General features: G+C 39.0%; 1 long non-coding RNA gene across 4 annotated transcripts in view; it reads left to right on the top strand.

Moving 5' to 3' along the window:
- The window catches only part of LOC120486298 (uncharacterized), a 31,513-nt gene extending 11,661 nt beyond the window's left edge, over positions 1-19,852 (top strand). For 3 of the 4 annotated variants that reach the window (XR_016145374.1, XR_016145373.1, XR_016145372.1), the window contains 5 exons: positions 5,676-5,798; positions 6,401-6,507; positions 17,163-17,392; positions 19,006-19,052; positions 19,323-19,852. This is a non-coding gene — a long non-coding RNA (uncharacterized LOC120486298). The remainder of the gene's footprint in view (positions 1-5,675; positions 5,799-6,400; positions 6,508-17,162; positions 17,393-19,005; positions 19,053-19,322) is intronic. The other variant, XR_016145375.1, reaches the window with a different exon arrangement.
- The last annotated feature ends 1,272 nt before the right edge of the window (positions 19,853-21,124 follow it).

A 21,124-nucleotide genomic window follows, 5' to 3' on the forward strand; every position in this document is an offset into this window, starting at 1 on the left:
CACATTCTGTTTATTTGTTTGGTAAATGGTTTTACTTCACTGGGCCCAGCCAGGAAGACTTTTGGATCTGAATTAATGAAAAGTACGGGCTCACTTTATGAGAATCCAGATTTCCAGGAACAAATTGCTCATAAAAGGGCTGGACAGCTGTATATCAGCGGCAGCCTTGAGTCTGGCCACAGTGATACTTTGATATACTCTATGCCAGTGGTTCTCAAAGTGGTCTGTGAAAGACAGGGGTCCGCAAAATAATTTATAACAGCCTACCGTTTTTTTCCGGACTACAAGTCGTGTTTTCTTTATCATCTGAAAACATGATATTTATTCCAAAGTGACTTATATAATGCATTTAACGTCAAATAATACAAAGTAGACACTTAAAGTTTTCTATAGATAGATCGTCTATCTGTATTTCTTGTCTGTGTGTCAAGTAGACTATTCACTGTGGTTGATTTTGCGTAACGTGCACCAGAAAGGAGACAGAGATGGCATGAACCCGCTTTGTTTTCTTTATTTTTAAAAGGCATGACTTTTTGTAGTCATTTATAATGTAGCCCATATACAAATAAAAAAAAAACAGACACTTTACCGTTTCGAATGATGCACTCTTGTCTTATCTGTATCACTATAAATTAGAGTAGTCCTTTGTTTCCATTGCTGAGGAAAAAATCCCATGTAATCGCGCCGGCGTCTCGCGTGCGCGCACAATATGTCAGTTCTAGCACTGCTAGATTTGACATTAGAAGTCTGATCATTATCAAAATAAAAGTGCATAGGGACAGGGCTGTACCCACAACTGAGGATGTACATCGCGATGATAACTGACCTTCTCGCTTCTGCTCTGCTCCAGCAGACTAACAACAACAGCTTGTCAATGTCAAAATGTTTGAGTCGCAGATGAATTTAAAGTAGACGGCCTTATGTTCAAAAGCTGCAAGCCCGAACTACCCACACGATGCTTCAGTTAACGGCCATAAATTGCGAGATGAGATGTAGGCCTACATAGCTAAACTAAACAACTAAGAAATTTTAAACAAATGACTGAAACAATCAGTTTGCAAAGTATTAATCAAGCTCAGCTTTGGGAAAGGAAATAGCTACAGATTAAGAGAAGTACTGTGCCCATAAGATTAACATTATGGATTCCTATTTAACAACTCTATTTTTTAGCTAATTACAGTGGATATAAGCTCAAATTAACAACACACGCACCTATTAAACATATTGCCATTATGATTGTATAAATAAAGGGCTTTATTTGAGTGCAGAATAGGCCTAATCCTTTTCTCTTTTAAGGCCATTCCTGTTTGGAATATGTGATTGTGTTTTGATATAGCCTACATGCGAACAAAAATCATATACATTCTGCATTTCCATTTTGTATGTGGATCATTCATTGTAAAATTTAAACTGACATCTTGACAAAAAAAATGTATGCCAATGCCCACTGACATGCTTATAAATCTATTGTTATCTAATTGTGGGGCCTTAAAACACCTTAAAATGCACATGTGTAGACCAAAAACATCAAAAATTAAGGTATCCATAGCGAGATCACTTTTGGGACCTCAGTATAGAGGCTATTTAGAAATTCCTGCATAGGACTCTGGATGGAGACCATTTGTGCAAAAATATTTCATTAGCCGCGTACACATTAAGTTTATGCTCAATCACTGTTATAAATATGAGGGGGGTCCTTGGAATTTTTTTCCCTCTGTAAGGGGTCACTGGCTCCAAAATGTTTGAGAATCCCTGCTCTAGGACAGCTGCTCTTTTTCTTGAACACCATCAGTAGGGTGTAAATGATTTGAAGTGCTGTTGCACTTGATTCCTGCTGATCTTGTTCTTCAGTCGTTATTAAACTCTATACCTCTCAGCCCATGTATAATAGCCAACCCGATCTCACGACCAAGTCGTACGAATTCGACGAATGATTAAAAAGTGGCTAATTCGTAACAATTCATACGACCTCACTCGTACGAATTAATACGATTTTGCTAAATCGTACATATTTTACGAATTGGCCAATTCGTATGAATTCGTACGAATGACCTACCCCTTACCCCGCCCCTAAACCTAACCATCACGTGGGTTTAGACAAATCGTACGAATTAGTACGAGTGAGGTCGTACGAATTAGTACGAATTAGCCACTTTTTAATCATGCGTCGAATTCGTACGAATTGGTCGTGAGATAGTGTTGTAATAGCTTGTTCTCTCTCTTGTTGTCTCTCTCTCTCTCTCTCTCTCTCTCTCTCTCTCTCTCTCTCTCTCTCTCTCTCTCTCTCTCTCTCTCTCTCTCTCTCTCTGTTACCAGCTAGGTTAATTAAGTGAGTAATTCAGCTTGGAGTTCCTTTGGGCTTTCAGAGCAGGTAGAGAAAATTGACTTGAGCCTTTTATTTCAAGAAAACTGTCGAGAGCCGCGCGCATCAATAACAGCCTGAAGCCTCTTGGCGAGCAGCTTTTACATCCCACAAACAAGAGCAGCTTTGCAGCCCTTAATGACCCCAGAATGTCAGCAGTTTATGGTTTTCACATGCTTACAAGCAACTTTTTTTTTAAAACTCATGTTGTCTCAGCATTATCATAAATGTTGATGAAAGCATTTGTAGGATAGATAGATCACGTCGGTTTTAGATTGGAGTTTTTAAACTTTGAAACCCATTATCATTAATTGTAGTTCAAAGGTTCAAATTCTTAGTACAATTTTAATGGAAGGCTTCAATTTGTTTGAATGCATTACAATTCATCAAAAATCACTTTATATTAAGTGGCTTAAAGGAATACTCCACTTTTTTTAAATATCAAAAAAATATTTTTTTTGATATTTAAAAGAATATCAGTAACCACACAGTTTCTGGTCTCATTGACTTCCATAGTATATATTTTTTCCTACTATGGAAGTCAATGGGACCAGAAAGTCTGGTTACTGATATTCTTCTAAATATCAGAAAATTGGCTGAATGGATTTGAAAACGGTAAAACTCAACTGTTTAACTCTGGGGGAGTTGTAAAATGAGCCCATTTCCAAAAACAGTGGAGTATCCCTTTAAGTACTATGTGAAGAGTTCAGATGCAAAAGCCTCTAAATGCCATTTGAAATTTTCTTCTTTAATGATGATTTTTATCAAACTTGTATATTTAAGTTCAGTAATTTCACTTAAATAACAATTAATATGTAATTATCATTGCCATTTAAGTGAAATCACTGAACTTAAATATACAAGCTTGATAAAAATGATCATTCTAGAAGAAAATTTCAAATGGCACTTAGAGGCTTTTGCATCTGAACTCTTCATGTACTTACATCGAAAAATAAGTACAATGCACTGACTGTGTTCTTTGTAAAACACTTGAACTATTACAAATGTATGCCTTCAACACAATGCACATTTCTTTGGATAAAAGCATCTGACTTTGCATAAATGTAAATGTAAAAACCTTAAAAGGGGAGAAACTGACATAACAAAATACATCAAAAATATTTTTCTTTTGGGTCTGTGCAGCTGCATTTAACCATGAAATTTGCCAAATTAACCCTCAAAATAATATGAGGGTTGCATAATGTAAAGTGCACAAGACGCTAATTTTTGTGTAAGATAGTTTTAGCCTTGCAGTTTCATTTATACTAATTAAACTAGATTTTTATTAAATATTTACCAGTCAAAAACACCAATAAACAGCAGTTATTTACTAAATACTTTGCTGCAAGCAAATCAATATAAAATACTATAGTAATACAATTGAATCAGTGAATCATCATGGGAAATGGTTATTCCATCAATCCAAACACACTGAATGAATGAATCTTTACGAAATTAATCTCACTTAACATTTTATATGAGAGGATGAACAGTTTTAAAGGAGCTTGTTTGATTTGTTTCCCTGGCTGTTACAGATGAAATACAGAAATACAGATGTGTTTTGCTCTTTTTTACAGAACATAAAATCGAATCTGTTTTGAACACACATGTGCAACTGAAAATGCAAGTTATTTGGATCATTTCTATGCAACCCCTTTTATTTTTGAGAATGCCCCCCCCCCCCCCCCCAAACACACACAAAATTCCATACTGGCATTGTAGCAGTTGCCCCTGTCACATTCTTTTTCCTGGCTCGCTGTTTTGCGCAGGAGAAGGTCACGGGAGGCACGTACAGATGCTGAACCGGTCCCGCGGGAGAGTGGCTTTCTCTGTTCCGCAAACAGCTCTCAACCGTGTCTAACAGGAACAGAGACTTGACGCTGTGACATAGCCCACTTTATTTAGAGAACACACAAACACACACACGAGACAAAACATAGCTGATCAGCTCTAAAAAGACAGGTGTTATGCAATGACTATTGTTGTGTGAATTGGTGTAACAGGTATTTAATGTAACATCTAAATATTCACACACACTCACACACACAAAATGATAAAATGATTATCATTTACTGACTCTCATTTTTGCCTGCATGATTTTTGAAGCAACAGTTATTGCTTCTGTATAAAATGATATTGTGACTGTCGAAAAGATTCAAATCACTTAGGTGAATCAAAATCATCATTATGGACATCAGAATAAGTGACGCTTTCGATTACTCACCCTCATGTTGTTACAAAACCCGTAACACTTTTGTTCATCTTCGAAACACAAATGAAGATATTTTAAATTAAATATAAGAGATTTATGTGCCTCCATTGACACTCCCCGCAACTACCACTTTGACTTTTATAACAGTGTTGTAGTCGAGACCACCTCACTCGAGTCCGAGTCGAGACCGAGACCAGAGAGAGTCGAGTCCGAGTCAAGACCAAGTCCATAGAGAGTCCAGTCCGAGGGTTGATTACCTAATTTACTTTTAAATTTACTTAGAGTTTAAAAAATATGATCAGTTTAGGGTAAAAAGGCCACATAGTAGGTGGTGTTAAAAGTAATTTTATTACAATTTGTCATGCGCAGTTGCGCACTAGAAAATCACCAATCACTGGGCATGTCAATCAATTTAAAGAAATATTTTATTAACATACATTAATAATCATGAAAAATATGTTTGAATTGAACTCGAGTGGACTCGGGAATAAGTCCGAGTCCTAAAAAAAAAAAATGTTCGAGTACAAGTCAATTCCGAGTCCAAATGCACACAAGTCCATGACAAGACCAAGACCATTAAAATATGGTCTCGAGAGCAAGTACGAGACGAGTCCGAGTCTCGAGTACTACAACACTGTTTTATAAAGTACGATTGTAAAACTAATCCATAAGATTTGAGCGGTTTAGTCAAAAAAATTTTACCCTAACCCCTAGACCAATGAATATGAATCACTACCTAACACTGAATAAGCCTATGCCTAAAGCTAACTGAAGAAGAATGTATCCTTTTTAAGATAGTGTCCCAAGTTTCATCTTCTAACAAAATACTTAAGTCCTCCTCCCAGAGAGATTTCAATGACCTACTAGAAGGGGTTTGTTTGTCATTTATTATACTGCAAATCTTTGAAATGGCACCCCTTACACATTTATGCTGGTCTAAAATACTCTCAAAGACACCGCTAAGAGAGGCAGAGGGAAAATATTTATGGACACAGCTCTGAGCTAATACCGGAATATATGAATTATTGTTTAATTTTTTTAAAAGATACTCATTTAATTAACAGGATTTAGGTCATTAACGTTATCCACACTCCAATCCAGTAGGTGGCGGGAATGCACCATTAAAGTTTGGTTTGCCAACTGCCATTCAACTTGAAAGAAGAAGAAGAGGAATAGTTGCAGTAGCTGAATTGTTTGGCATGGTCGCTGGAAGAACAAGCTCTGGTAGGTTGATGTTAATGAGAAGTGTTTTTTATACTTATGATGGTTCAAATCTTTTTGATGCGTTGGCCAAGAGCCAGTGATGTTTGGTGAAAAGGTAATACAAATGGGCCAGTTGTACTTAATCTTTTCATTGTTTTTGGACTACATTTTCTGAAAGGATACACAAATATGTTAATCCATGAACATGCCTTACTCGGCAAAATCATGCTGACCAATAACGTTTACGGATTGTCATTCATCCATCCATTTATTCATTCATTCATTTGTTCATTCATATCAGCATCAAAGGCTATATTCATTGCAAACTCAGGAGTAATGCATTTAAAATAATCAATATAACAAATATATAAGAACATTATGCAAACCTTATTGTAAAGTGTTACAAATAAATAGTTCCTGAAAATAAAACAGGCCTTAATTTTGCCTCTCCACTCTAATGTCGGATCAGCCAGATGAGGAATATTTCATATGTGAGGACGATTTTGTATTCCATGTGTTGGTTAGCCGTTAGCCTCTAGAGCTTTGAGGTGGTACACAGAAGCCTTTGATGCTTGAGATCCAGCTCCCGAAAGAGATCTTCAATCTGTCTTTCTGATGTTTAGCAGCTTCAGTACCTCCTGATAAAGGTTCTTTGCCCGGAAATCCATAAAGCATTATGCTCGGGTGATGAGAATTCTTCGCACTGCCCCGTTGACCATCTACTGATAAGGTAACTCTACCATATCTGCAGTATTTCAGTGGTGTCTTCTCTTAATTACTGTGGGTCGCTATCTGTGCTATCCACATACAGCCTGCACGAGTTCTCTGAGTGTACTCACAAAGAAGTGTGACCCTGAGCTGGAACATAAGAAGGTATAATCTAAATCAGAGAAAGATAAACACAGGTGAAACAGGGGTCAGCTTGTGAATTTGACCTGTTAGATCTGAGAAGATAGAAAGAAAATTGGTCTTGTTCACATGTGCCCTACACGTGTAAGTCCATGATGTGGTGTGTGTAGCTTGGCTGACTCAATTCTCAGGGAATGTAAAAGTGTGTATACCCTAATTGTTACGTGTTGCTGTGATGAGGCGCACTATAGCAAGGAATTTTTTGAAAGAAATTAATATTTCAGTAAGTATACATTAAATTGACCAAAAGTAACCATTTCTTGGGCATCAAATCAGCATATTAGAATGATTTCTGAAGGATCATGTGACACTAAAGACCGAGTTATAATGCTGAAAATGTTTAATATTTTTGATCAAATGAATGTGCCATGGTGAGATTAGACTTCAGCATAATAATTTAATGCTTGATGCACTTTAAGTTGCTTTAATAAAAAAGTCAGCCAAATGCATAAATGCAAAATATAATGATAAACGGGAGAGTTCAAAAAGGTTTTCAATAAACTAAAGGGTTTTTAATGAAAACATAGAATCCTTATAATGACTGAGACAATCAGACACATAACTATTAGTTACCTTAAACAAATAAGCTTTAAAGCCCCCTCTTAATAATGAAACATCCCCCCCCCCAAAAAAAAAAAAAAAAGAGGAGCAGAAAAGGCCTCAGTCACCAGGGCAACCATCAGATAAGTTTTATTGCTGTGAAAAATGTGGTAAAACGTAAGCCACCCCAAATTCCAGGCACGCTTTGTCAACGGAGAATGCGTGCAGGTCCCCTACCCTCCTGATAGAGGCCAATGCAACCAGGAGTGCTGTCTTCATTGACTTTCTTTAGCTTCACTGATTGCAAAGGCTCAATGGGAGCACTCTGCAGGGCAGTAAGAACCACTGAGAGGTAATTGAACCTTTCTTTAGAGAAATTCTCCAGGGAGGTGCTGTTATGAGGAGTACAAGTTCGGAGAACCAGGTCTGGGTGTGCCAGTGTGGCGCAACCAGAATTAACTGCTCCTCGTTCTCCTTGACCTTGTGCAAGGTCTGCACAAAGAGGCTCACTGGGGGAACAAGTATTTGCGGTCTCGTGGCCAGCTGTGCGTCAGTGCATCCATGACGAGCATGCCCTCGTCAGGGAATAACACAGGGCGCAATGGGTCGAGTCGTGAGAGGCAAACAGGTCTATCTGTCCATCCCCAAACTGGTCCCAAACCAGTTTAACTGAGTGGGGATGGAGTCACCATTCTCCAGGTAGGGGCTGAAATCATGGGAGCTGGTAGGCTGCGCAGTTCAAGCCTCCAGGAATAATGGCTCAAAGTGACCTCAGATGCTTCTGACTCCATAAGAGGTGGTAGGCGAGTTATGGAAGGGGCGCAGACCACCTTGATGCTGGATGTACGCTGTGGGCTAGTTCGCATTGACCTTGAGAAACACAAGAGCAGTGCAGAACATGGCATACTGCCAGCAACTCGAGGAAATAGAGATGTTAAGGGAGCTAGGTCTTGTCCAGGAGCTGGCAGCAGCATGTCCATTGTGCATGGTGCCCCATCCCGTGGTGGAGAGAACAACATGTGTTGAGAACAACATTACCGGAAGCTCGTTCCAGGGGCACCAGCCCGTAGAAACTAAGGTTCAACCACGGGTGAAGGTCTGACGGCAGGTCAAAGTAACTGGAACTCGGAGCACGCCATGTTGCCATCGGGACTCAGTCGCGAAGCCAAAGCTCAAGTGGTATCATATGAGCAATCTGAGTGGCAATGTTGTGGCTACGGATGCCATATGTGCCAGGAGCCTCTGAAAAAACCTCAGTGGATCTGCACTCTTGCTCTTGATTGTCTCAGGCAAGTCAGCAGTGACTGAGTGGAGAAGGTGACCAAGTCAATACCAAGAAAAAAGATCCTATACAAGGGGCAAAGTTTACTCTTTTCGCAGTTGACCCGAACTAGCTAAACCCAAGCTAGGTGCCGGAGCACTGGGCCCTGTGTTCACAAACCTGGTCTCGAGAGTGAGCTAGGATAGCCAGTCATCGAGAAAGTTCACGCTGTGAACTGCTTGTTCCCAGGGAGGAACAAGGGCTACCTTGACAACCTTTGTGAGCGGGGAGGAGACCATGCGAACTGAATCGCATAGCCAAGACGATGGTTCGCACGACCCAGCGGAACAGATCGGAAAGCTCTAGCCAGACTCCCAAGAACTGTGCCAGCGAAGTCAAGCAAACCACAGGCGTCCCCATCGTGGTGCAGCGAAGCAGAATGACAGTTGGCATAGCAGCCTGGTGTGGGGGCACGGTCATCATCCGCACCCTGACAGAGAAGGACCAGCTTTCAATGGGGGCCTGCTCTGCCAGGGTTCTGGCGACATGAGGGATAAAAGTGGAACGTTCCAGGGACAGTGCACACTGTCATCTAACTCTGAAACAGAGGAGGACGAGGGGTGCACAGCTTGAGGGCGGCGCATCATGTCGTCCGAGAACTCTGTGCTCAGAGACGTTGGAGTCAGTTCTTTCTGAGAAAAGAGGATTCTTCCCTGGCCCTCCACCAAGGGATGGAGTGGGCCTGCTACCACCTCCTGGAAAGAACGAGCACAGAGAGCACTCAGGACAGGGTGAGAGGTTCCACTCTAGTCTGATGCTCGCAGCAGCCAGGAAAAGCATGGCCATCATCTCAGGATCTGACACGACAAATGCCATATGCACAGCCTAAAGTGGCAGCACTGTCGATCTAGCCCGCCCTGTGATGCTACGATGAACAAAAGAGCCGATTCTGGAGCGCCAAGGGAAACCCGTGGAGCATCCCAAAATATGTGAATATTAATGTGTGAACTCGCTGCAGATCGCCATCACACCAACACCAGAGAGAGTGGCTCATCTCGTAGAGTGAAGTCAAAAATAGCTGTGGAGTGAAGAGATACTCTTGGCTCCGAATCAAAAAACATATCTGCATATTTTGCCGGCGTCATCCTTTTATACCCATGAGGTAAGGCGGAGATACACTATGCAAATTTTGCAGACCCATGGCATTTCTTTGCCATTGGCTCATTTTTGTATATAAGTCGATAAGCTTCTAAGCAAAGCCCCATTCGTAGTCATCCAACGTAATGGAGTGACAACGAAAGGGAACAGAATGTGATTGAAAATAACAAATGAAAGGTTCATAAAAAACTGAAACTAAGAACAAACCAAACTTATGAGTGAAAGACAGATTGGCCTATATAAATAAAAGTCCTTGTTCTAACAGCATTGAAAGTGTTATTTTCCAAGCCACAAATAAAGTCACAATTGAACGAGTTTGCCCTATTAATAATCTCTCAGACAAATAGTGCAAAATGCTTTAATAATACAAGCAAACAATTTTGAGAGTCATATTAACAAATCATCTGTCAAAACAGCATCGACTGAACTCTGTGGGTATTTTAACACATTTTCATTCCCACACATTCATCTTGTGAATGGCCAAAACGCTTAGCTTGCAAAACAGGATGCAGCTCTGAAAATGATTGTTTTGTATTCTGTGCTGGTAATGGTGTCTTGTTTTGTTGAATTAGCGATCAGTCTCCAAAGTCATTGATGAATTAAGGCCATTGGGAGGCCAAATTTCTCAAACATACCAGTTCTATTTATCTTGGTAGCGAGTCAATGAAAACAGCCTAAAGAAATCATAAGGTCTGCATTTGAAATTAAATTTATGTGTAAACATTTTGTTCTTTGTGTTTCACTCTTTGTTAACAATGCTATTATATTGGTATGAGAATAATTGAACGCTTACAATTGAATACATACAATATCTTTCATTTATATAATTACCAATGATATTGGTGTAATGATATTGGTATTAGAATGCAATGCAATTATATTGGTATTAGAATAATTGAACACTTACAATTGTATAAGGTTTCCTTGATATAATCTGGGAAGACCTTAAAGAGTAGTATTATACAGGTTTCACCGCCTAACCATCGATTTACCTTGGTCTGCAACATTACTTTTAGCTATTCCAACTGAGAAACCTCATATATAGTCCATCATACACCACAGGTGTTGACACAAACATCCTCAAGCCCATTTTGTGCGGAGGGCTACATGCTTGGCAATACAAAAGCTCCAAGCTGTGCTGAAAGTTATCAATTTGGGTAATCTACCATTTCTCTCACTCCCTCCGTCAGCGGACAATTACAATATTTATGAGTACAGGCTGAGATATAGAACGACGATTTATTCTACTACTTTATCTTCGTCCTCTCTTTAGGAGGTTTATTTTAATGAAAGTACGGCTGAAAATCAGTCAAGCATTTGTCAGTGTAATTGTACAACACAATGACATGAATAAATATGAGCTGACAACGCTGGTTTAAATACGTCTGCAGAACAGGGGATTAGCCCAAGTCCTCTTTTCTTTATTTTTGTGTTCGTTTCCTCTCTTTCACCCATAAACCATCATTTAATTGACAGGAAATAAAACATTCATTGGTTTGACCTTTGCGAAGAATTATAGAAACAGTGCGAGCAGGCTAGTTAATAGGATGCTGAGAATAGCTTTAGTGTGTTATTGTAACGCTCTTCCCCATGAATGACCTAATTGAGTGTGACTCAGATGGTTATCAGATATGATTTTGTTAAACCCGATTTAAATTGTAAACGCATGTACAAAAGTTTGAACTTGTCTAGGACAAGAATGACAATCACTTAATATCTGCTGGGTCATTTTTTTTTTTTTTTTTTTTTTTGTATGCAGTACAATCTCTTTCCCCCTTAATATACACTCCTGGTCAAAAGATCATTGTGTGTATATATATATATATATATATATATATATATATATATAACTTATATTATATTACGTATATGTTATTATATTATAATATTACTTATATATTTTATATATATATATATATATATATATATATGCTGCTTAAGTAACATTTATTATTATTATCAATGCAGAAAACATTTTAATGATGTTTTTTTCAAGATTCAAAATGATAAATAAGAAACGTTCAAATGAAAAGCATTTACTTGAGATATAAATCTTTTGTAACATAATAAATTCCTTTAAGGGCAATTTTGATTTTTTTTTTATTCTTTTAACATGTTGGATAAAAGATAATTTAAAGGAAGGAAATCAAATTTGTGTTTGATCACAATATCACAATTAAGTTAACATGGGGATAACTTTAAAATAATGCCACTGTACTAACTTATACAATTATTAGATGGCCAATGATTTAAAAAATATTCAAGATGTTTTAATATTTTTTTCCCCTCTCTTATCGGAATATTAAAATAAATCGGAAAATTATTTTAATTGGTAATTAGTTTTTCCTTTATAATCATATTAATTTTTATTCTATCAGTGTTTAGTAATATCTTTTAAAAAATGACATCATTCTCCTGGAAGTGACCATATTTGGTGGGACAGAAGTAGCACAAACATCTGTAAGTATTAGCAATGTAGCTGATGAATTATGTGAGATGACTGTTTAAGAACATGACTAATTAATTTTAAGCCAATTTACATTGAAGTCACATTCAGTACTTGTAACGTTTGTAGCAAGATGTCATGTGGAGCAGCTCACCAGTCATACAGAAGTCCATGATAGACCACAACACTGAGTTCACTCCCTTTAATCGGGAAATAAAATGATGCCAGTTGATCTAAAGGAGCCAAGAGGGCAAGTGATCAATGGATGTCTGAAACATCAAAGTGTTAGCTGAAGTGTGTGTTCTCTCTGCACATTGTCAAAACAAATTGACTGTTGGATGAAACCGGCTTGTGTAGTGCTGATTAGCCTGATGTTCACAGGCAATATTCAGCATGGCTTTCAGTCAACATTTACCATGGTGCTTGTTTACTTTTGTTTAACCCCTCATCCTCCTCGACTGCTTGTCATCATGCTAGACTTGGATTAGCTGTCAGAAAGTTCAACTTTAGAGCACAACTACTGTATAGTAAAAAAAAACGGTAACACTTTAGAATACGGTTCCTTCGTTAATGAATAACTACACAAGAACTAATGAGTAACACAATATTAACAATCTAGTAACTATTATTAACTAACAAGAAACTCTGATTAACGAACTAGTAAGTAATAGCGCACAGACGAAAGTGGTAGTTCACTATTAAGTAATCAATAACTACTATTTTTTTAATACTTCCCAGAGAACTACTGAAAAAGTTTATTAACAATCTAGTAACTACTATTAACTAAAATAAACTCTTATTAACGAATTACTGTAGTAAGTAATAGCTCACAGATGAAAGTGTTACTAGATACTTCTGTGGGAATTACTAATTATTTGGATTCGTATTATAAAGTGAAGATCATTGGAACTAACTAGTAATTACTCAAGTGTTACTTTTAGACATTTTCTAAAAGTATACTAAAGTTCACCAAAAAAATCTCAAACATTTGCACAAATCATGACTAGATCATGTAGTAAAACTTGAGTAATTACTAGTTAGTTCCAATGATCTTCACTTTATAATACGGATCCAAATAATTAGTAATTCCCACAGAAGTATCTAGTAACACTTTCATCTATGAGCTATTAATTACTAATTATTTGGATCCGTATTATAAAGTGAAGATCATTGGAACTAACTAGTAATTACTCAAGTGTTACTAAAGACATTTTCTAAAAGTTACTAAAGTTCACCAAAAATCTCAAACATTTGCACAAATCATGACTAGATCATATAGTAACACTTGAGTAATTACTAGTTAGTTCCAATGATCTTCACTTTATAATACGAATCCAAATAATTAGTAATTCCCACAGAAGTATCTAGTAACACTTTCATCTGTGAGCTATTACTTACTAATTCGTTAATAAGAGTTTCTTTTAGTTAATAGTAGTTACTAGATTATTAATAAACTTTTTCAGTAGTTCTCTGGGAAGTATTAAAAAAATAGTAGTTATTGATTACTTAATAGTGAACTACCACTTTCGTCTGTGCGCTATTACTTACTAGTTCGTTAATCAGAGTTTCTTGTTAGTTAATAATAGTTACTAGATTGTTAATATTGTGTTACTCATTAGTTCTTGTGTAGTTATTCATTAACGAAGGAACCGTATTCTAAAGTGTTACCAAAAAAACAAACAAAAAAACAGAGCTGTTCTGCTTAGCTGTACATGCCATATCAGAAAAACAAAGGAGAGCCACTCTGGGTGCTAATTACTCGACCTTTTAACTTTGTGTGTTGGTCTGGTCACATCATAAACATCATCAGCTTGACTCATGAATATTAATGGGGTGATGTGACATTCGGCCAGTGAGAAGGCAGGAAAGCAAACACTAATGTTTTAACTACAACATCGAAAACTAATTATTTTTTTTCAAAGATTGGAGGTTATTTTACAAGAAAATATTAATTTTATAATAATGTTATAATTTATAATATTTTAATATTTAATTTTAATATCCAGACTTTTCATTTTTCACATTTAATTCAATGTGTCACTTACCATTTCTTTGTTATTATTTGTAAAATTTACTAGCAATTTCAAAGTGAAAATTGTTTCTATCCTTTATATATATATGATGAAATAAAAAAAAAATCTTAACATGTTTATAAGGCCACCAAGTGTATGTGATTATTGCATATGAGTTGTTTCAGTTGTCCCTACATTTTTTCATAGATTTAGAATACATTTTAGAACAAAAGTTATTGATAAATCAGGATTTGTTCATAAAAAGTTTGTACACAGATTTCATGTACAAATTTGTGCATAATCATGTTTAGGGAATGAGACTCAATGTTTTACATGGATGGCTACATGTCTTTCAGAATTATATATTTAATAGTGAAAATTCTGCACCATGTGCTAGAGCCCAAGAGGACGCCACACTCGGGGTGGAGTGGGCAGTCACGCCAAGGGGGCACGTTGCTGCTGGTATGCCAAAGCAATGGTGTCCACTTTCCAGTGAGACAGCCGTTGCTTGGAGAGAGCCTTTTCCTTCAGCTTCCCACCATAACAGACAAATAGCTTGTCTGTCTGAGTTCCTGAAACACTCTGTTCTATCTACATAGGCGTGGAGAACACATACTGGACAGAGCAGTTCCAAGGCTGGGTCTGCCTCCTCTAGGGGCAGCGCTTGCAGGTTCACCATCTGGTCCCGGAAGGGAGTGGTAGGATCCTTGGGCACATATCCAAGCCAGGGTCTCAGGATCACATGAGAGTAGGTTCTTGATGGAGGCCAATTCAGTCTCCTTGCTCCTCTCAGGAACCTGATGATCAGGCCGTGCTTCCCCACAGACTTGCCTTCGACTGGATCATGGTGTGCGGAAATAACGGCAACATAGATTTTGAGGGTGGAGGGAGACAGCCTTTGCTCCAACCCATCTTGAAAGAAGGAAAGCACGACACTGATCGAACATCTCTGGGGGTCTTCTCGGTGAGAAGAGCACCAGTTGATGAAGAGGTTCCACTTCAACAAATGTTTCATGGATGACGCTCTAGCGGAAGTGATGGTAGCCACCACTGCTGGTGGTAGGGTACTCAAACTTGCCTTGTCCTGTCCAGGAGCCACACGTGAAAGGCTCCAAAGATCAGGAAGAGGGTGCCATTGTGTGCCCTGTGCCCTTAGGGGAATTGGCCACTTGTACTCCTTTCCACAGCACCTCCTGTCGCGAGGAGTGCAAGTTCGGAAAACCAGGTCCGTGTGGGCTAGTACGGCGCGACCAGAATGACCTGCTCCTCATCAGAGGGAATGCGCAAGAAAGCTCACTGGGGGAAACGCATAGTTGCGGCCGTGGCCAGCTATGCACCAGTGCCTCCACGCTGAGCATGCCCCCGTACAGGGAATAATACAGGGTGCAATGGGTTGAGTTGAGAGAGGCAAACAGATCTATATGTGCGTCACCGAACTGGTCCCAAATCAGCTGAACCGACTAGGGATTGAGTCGCCTTTCTCCAGGGAGGGGCTGAAGCCGGGAGAGCTCGTCGGCTGCACGGTTCAGGGCTCCAGGGATATAAATGGTATGAAGCGGCCTCAGATGCTTCTGACTCCATATGAGGAGGTGGCGGGCGAGTTAGACCACCTTGATGGTTGATGTATGCTACAGTGGCGGTATTGTCTGATCGGACTAGTACGTGTTGATTCTTGAGCACGGCCCGGAAGCGGTGCAGAGCAAGACGTACTGCCAGCAACTGGAGGCAATTGATGTGCCATAGGCACTGGGAGCCCACGGCAACAAGTCCATTGCACATGGCACCCAGCCCATGGTAGAGGCATCTGTCGTTACAACATGACGGGAAGCTTGTTCCAGGGCCACTCTGGCCCATAGAAAACTGGGGTTCAACCCCGGAGTGAAGGTCTGATGGCAGGTCAGAGTAATTGGTACTCAGATGGTGCCGTGTTGCCATGCCCACCTCGGGACTCGGTCGTGAAGCCAAAGCTGAAGCAGTCTCATATGAAGCAATCCGAGCGCAGTTGCAGATGCCATATGCCCCAAGAGCCTCTGAAAACGTTTCATTGGAACCGCACTCTTGCTCTTGAACTGTCTCAGGCAAGCCAGTGACAGTGCGTGCTCACTCGTAAGCTGCACTGACATGGCAACTGAGTCGATGTCCATACCGAGAAAAGAGATCCTCTGCACGAGGCAAAGTTTGCTCTTTTCCCAGTTGACCTGAAGGCCCAGACGAGCTAAGTGCCGGAGCACTAGTTACTTGGTCTCGACAAACCTGGTCTCGAGGGAGAGCTAGGATCAGCCAGTCGTCAAGATAGTTCAGGATGCGAACCCCGTATTCCTGTAGGGGAACAAGGGCTGCCTTGACGACCTTCATGAAGAAGCAAGGAGACAGGGCTAGCCCGAATGGGAGGACAAAGAACTGATATGCCTGCCCGTCCAAAGCAAACCATAGGAATATTCTGTGTCTAGGGAGAATGGAGACATGGAAGTAGGTGTCCTTCAGGTCGATCGCTGAAAACCAATCTTGTGGCCGCACACATTCGAATATGCGTTTGGCGGTGAGCATCTTGAACCACAGCCTGTGAAGAGAGCGGTTCAGAATGTGCACCATGTTGTCAGAGAACTCAGAGATGGTAAAGTCAGTTCTTTCTGAGAATTAGGATTCTACCCCTCCACCAGGGAAAGGAGTCTGCCTGCTACTAGCTCCTGTAAAGAACTGAGTCCCATATCTGAGCGGCCCATACAGTATCTCAAGAGTGCCCCTTAACCCAGCTTATAGCGGGGGGCGGGGCTGGAGAGGGCTGTGGCGTTCCCCTGCAGCTTCCAGAGCCAGCTCGGATGAACGGGGGCAGGATAGGAGCTGCAGGAGGGCGCCTTTGGCAGTGGGCAGACTGAGGGTTCTGAGCGGAGCGGGACAGAATAAGCCTCTGTTTGCTCATGGCCGGTTGAGAACTAACCCTCTCTCTCTCTCTCTCTCTCTCTCTCTCTCTCTCTCTCTCTCTCTCTCTTTCTCTCTCTCTCTCTCTCTCTCTCTCTTATTTATATATATATATATATATATATATATATATGGCACAGGTTTTACTAAGAGTGCTAGGACACATTCACACTCTATGACTATTTTGGCGTATCTTTGGACTCTGAGGGAAACCGGAGCAACCAGAGGAAACCCACGTCGGCACAGGGAGAAAATGCAAATTCCACACAGAAAGGCCTTTTGGCTCAGCTTGGGATCAAGACAACAGTGCTACCCTCTGAACCACCATGTCGCCCCTAACCCTTTAAGAACAACTGATCTGCTGTAACAGGTGATTTTACTGTGTAGGGAGAAACACACAGCATCTGTTTTTGTTAGATCGTGTACAAAAAAAAAAAAAAATGTGTGAGTCAGGATTCTTTAGGCAGTCTGTCAGATGGTATTTGTATCTTATGGGACCAGGCTGACCAAATGTGTCAACAGTGGGTTCATAAGTGTTGAGCTTTAGAAAGCGCTGAGCAACTGGACAGACAAAGCTCTTAAGACTGAGAGTAATATATTGTTTACTCACTGGAACCATCATTCTCCATCATTCAATTTTTATTTGCTTTGTTTTGTGATATTCTATAGAGGGGCTGACTAGTGTGACAGGAGGTGGAAATGGATATCGGTATGATCGGTGTCTTTACGTCAGAGTTTCTGATTGATTTTCTGTGTGGATGTCAAAACTCCATTTTTATCTCCCTGGCCCGACTTGCAATAGTCAGCTTTAATACAGGGAAGACTGTCCATACTGATACAGTCTATGATAGTACATTTGCATAAGAAAATAACTTGGCACCAAGGAGATTACAAATGAATTGGAAAGAAATACTTTTGGCCCAGTATTTGTATCTGAAGACTGTTGTTAGTGAAAAGAAAAAAAATATAACAGAAGCCAAAGACTGCTTGCAGATAGTCTTCCCTGCTTTGTAAATCACTGATATTATTATACAAACTAGTCCCTTTGCTTGTTTACCCAAAACAAAATACTATATTTTTGCTGTTTTCCATGCGGTTTCAATGAAGAAGGGACTGATTTTGTGTTGGTAAAATTTGTGAATTATAGTTGTTCAGACCCGTTTTTGTAACTTGGATCAACAAATACAGTTCAACAAAAACATATTTTATCTTTTAGACCAGCATGAAAATTTTCGTTTTCTTTGTTATTTAATTTATAAAATTTAATTTAATTTTTAAAATTATATTTAAATGAAAAATGATTACATAATGAGTATAAATTATTAATTTAATGCATGCATACGTATATGCATTAAATTAATAATTAATAATATATATTAATTCTAAAATTGTTTCATCATATTTAATATTCATATTTAATTAATCATATTTTCATATTTATATGGGCTAGGGTTGAAGTATAACAACGCATTCTCACCCCAAGGCGTCACCTTTGACCATGCTTCAATATTTGACGTTTTAGGCGCCCTTTAGCGTCACTTACATGACGCGATCCTACGGCGTCATCTAACTGACGCTAAAGGAAAGCGTCAGTTAGAGTACGCGGTTAGGTTTAGGTGTGGGGTGGGGGTAGGGTACACGCGATCCTAGGGCGTCATCTTACTGACGCTAAAGGGCGCCTAAAGCGTCAGATATTGAAGCATGTCCAAATGCTTCCCAAGGCGTCAGTTAAGTGACGCCTTGGGGGTGAGAATGGGCTGAGTATAAACAACACTCTCTCATTCCAGCCCCAAAACTTGGAAATATTTTTCCATTATTAATGGAATAAAATATATTGTGTGTAAAAGTAAAAGTGTAAAGTTCTGTCCTGATCTTTACTTAAAACAAACACACACACACACGCACATGAACTTTTATTGATTTTTAAAAGCTTATGGAACGTAAAACACATGGAAGTCTGCATCTAATCTCATTTCATTACAGCACACATTGAAGAACATGACTGAATTTACTGCTTGCAACTGTACAAGGTGAGACAGTTAAATGTTCCTATTACATCAGATCGATCTGCAATAAAACAATGAAGCATGAAACATTTTCTAACTAAAATATCTTATTCATGAGACTAAAACCTGTCAGATTCAAAGTTATCGCTGAAACACACAATAAATCTCACTAATACAGCTGCTTCATTGAGAAACATTTCAGATGTTTGTGTTGAATGCAAGTGCTTTGGCTGTGATCCGTCAGTAGAAAAGAAAGGTGACCTGAAGCAGTTTGTTATTTCTCTCCTGAGACAGAAACACCCTAAAGTGCATTAACAGTCTGCGACGGGCACTGAGGCAGGACAGGCTGCGGGGTTGCTGCGTTCACCATCAGCTGCATTAAAATGCAAGAGCAGCAGTGCATCACTGGACCTCAGAGATAGATAAATCAACTAAATAAGCAAGCGCAACGTATGCACTCTGCTACAAAAAATGCCCGCATTGCATGAACAAACCTCATGCTCTGAGGACCTACAGCTCTCTTTCTCTCTCTATCTGCTCTCTTACAATGAATTAGACATGGACATTTGAAGAACATTTTGAAATAGTCTGAAACAGTATTTTCTTATAAAACGTACCCCAATAATCTTTATATATATATGTGTGTGTGTGTGTGTGTGTGTATTACTAATCTGTCAACACAATCTTTGTGGCATAAAGTATTCAATATTTGCTTATTTTTTGAAAAAAAAATAAAAATGCACACTGGGCTTGATGCAAGTTCCACAGCAGAATACATTTAACAGCCCTAAGAAGTTTTCTGTGAATAAAAAACTTGAAAAATATTGGGTTGTATTAGTTATGGTGATTTATTGAAAAGTTTATTGAAAAGTATGGCTAGGATATTCTTAAACAGTATAGCCTATATATATTTGTGTTTGACGGAAGAAAGAAAGTCATTCGGGATTGGAGCAACCCAATAATGACTGAATTTTCAATTGAACTACTGTATTCCTTTAAAGTTGGCATGAAACTGAAGTTGCCATAGTCTCTTATTCCCTATTGTTATGTACAGTATATCCGAGTGAGTCGACTTCTCAAATGGATAAATAATTTGCAATGAATACTGGACAATTAGAGTTATCAATTTTGATTTCATGGGGACTTTGAGGAATTTGACCAAATTGATTTTAGCATCTGCATTCATGAACATACCTTAAAGTGCAGGGGTGTTTGCTATGCCCGACACACATGGAGTTTCAGAGAGCAGGGTTGGAGGAATGGGATGATCCTTCATAAGCTTGAGCTCTACTGTATTCCACTATGTCTTTGATGTGAGAAACTCATGAAGGTCTGCTGCCGTTTGCCTCATGTCCTGGGGAAGAGTTCAGGAAGTTTTATTGAGTGGGCCGTCGGGAAAACAACATTTTTCAGAGGCCTAGCCAAGCTCAGAAAAAAAATGTGCCCCTGCTGAGAGGATTTTCTTTGGGAAAACAAATGTTCTGGGCTGAATTATTTTTTTTGACATTGGCTATATGAGTCAGAGATGCATTTTGCCGTAGTTTTGCAAAGTAATCTCATTCGTCTTCATAGCTATTTGTATGTAAAATCTTCTTCTAGCACGTTCACTGCTCTTCAAATGATCAGATTTTGATAACACATTGTATCGATAGTCCAAAATAGACATTCTACTAACTATACGTAACTTTGCAACTACATGTCAACAAACCTCTATTAGTGTTAGTAGACATGTAGTAGCACAGCTTTATAGTTAATAAATGGACAATCGAAATAAAGTGCAACCGTTTTATTAATGTTTTTGAAAGAAGTCTCATATGCTCACCAAGCTGCATTTATCTGATCAAAAATACAGTAAAAACAGCAATATTGGTAAATGTTATTATAATTAAAAAATAACATTGTTGTAAAATTAAAAAAAATAATGTTTTCTATTTGAAAAGAAAAAAGTAATTTATTCCAAGCTGAATTTTCAGCATCATTACTCCAGTTTTCAGGGTCATCCGATCCAAATGACATGTGAAGGCTTTACATTTAAATGCTCTCAGTATGTTGATATTATATGCTTTAGTGTCTCTCCAAATGTTGAAAATTATGTC

This window comes from Pimephales promelas, chromosome 10 (assembly GCF_988280905.1).
Source record: "Pimephales promelas chromosome 10, fPimPro1.hap1.1, whole genome shotgun sequence".
Lineage (NCBI taxonomy): Eukaryota > Metazoa > Chordata > Actinopteri > Cypriniformes > Leuciscidae > Pimephales > Pimephales promelas.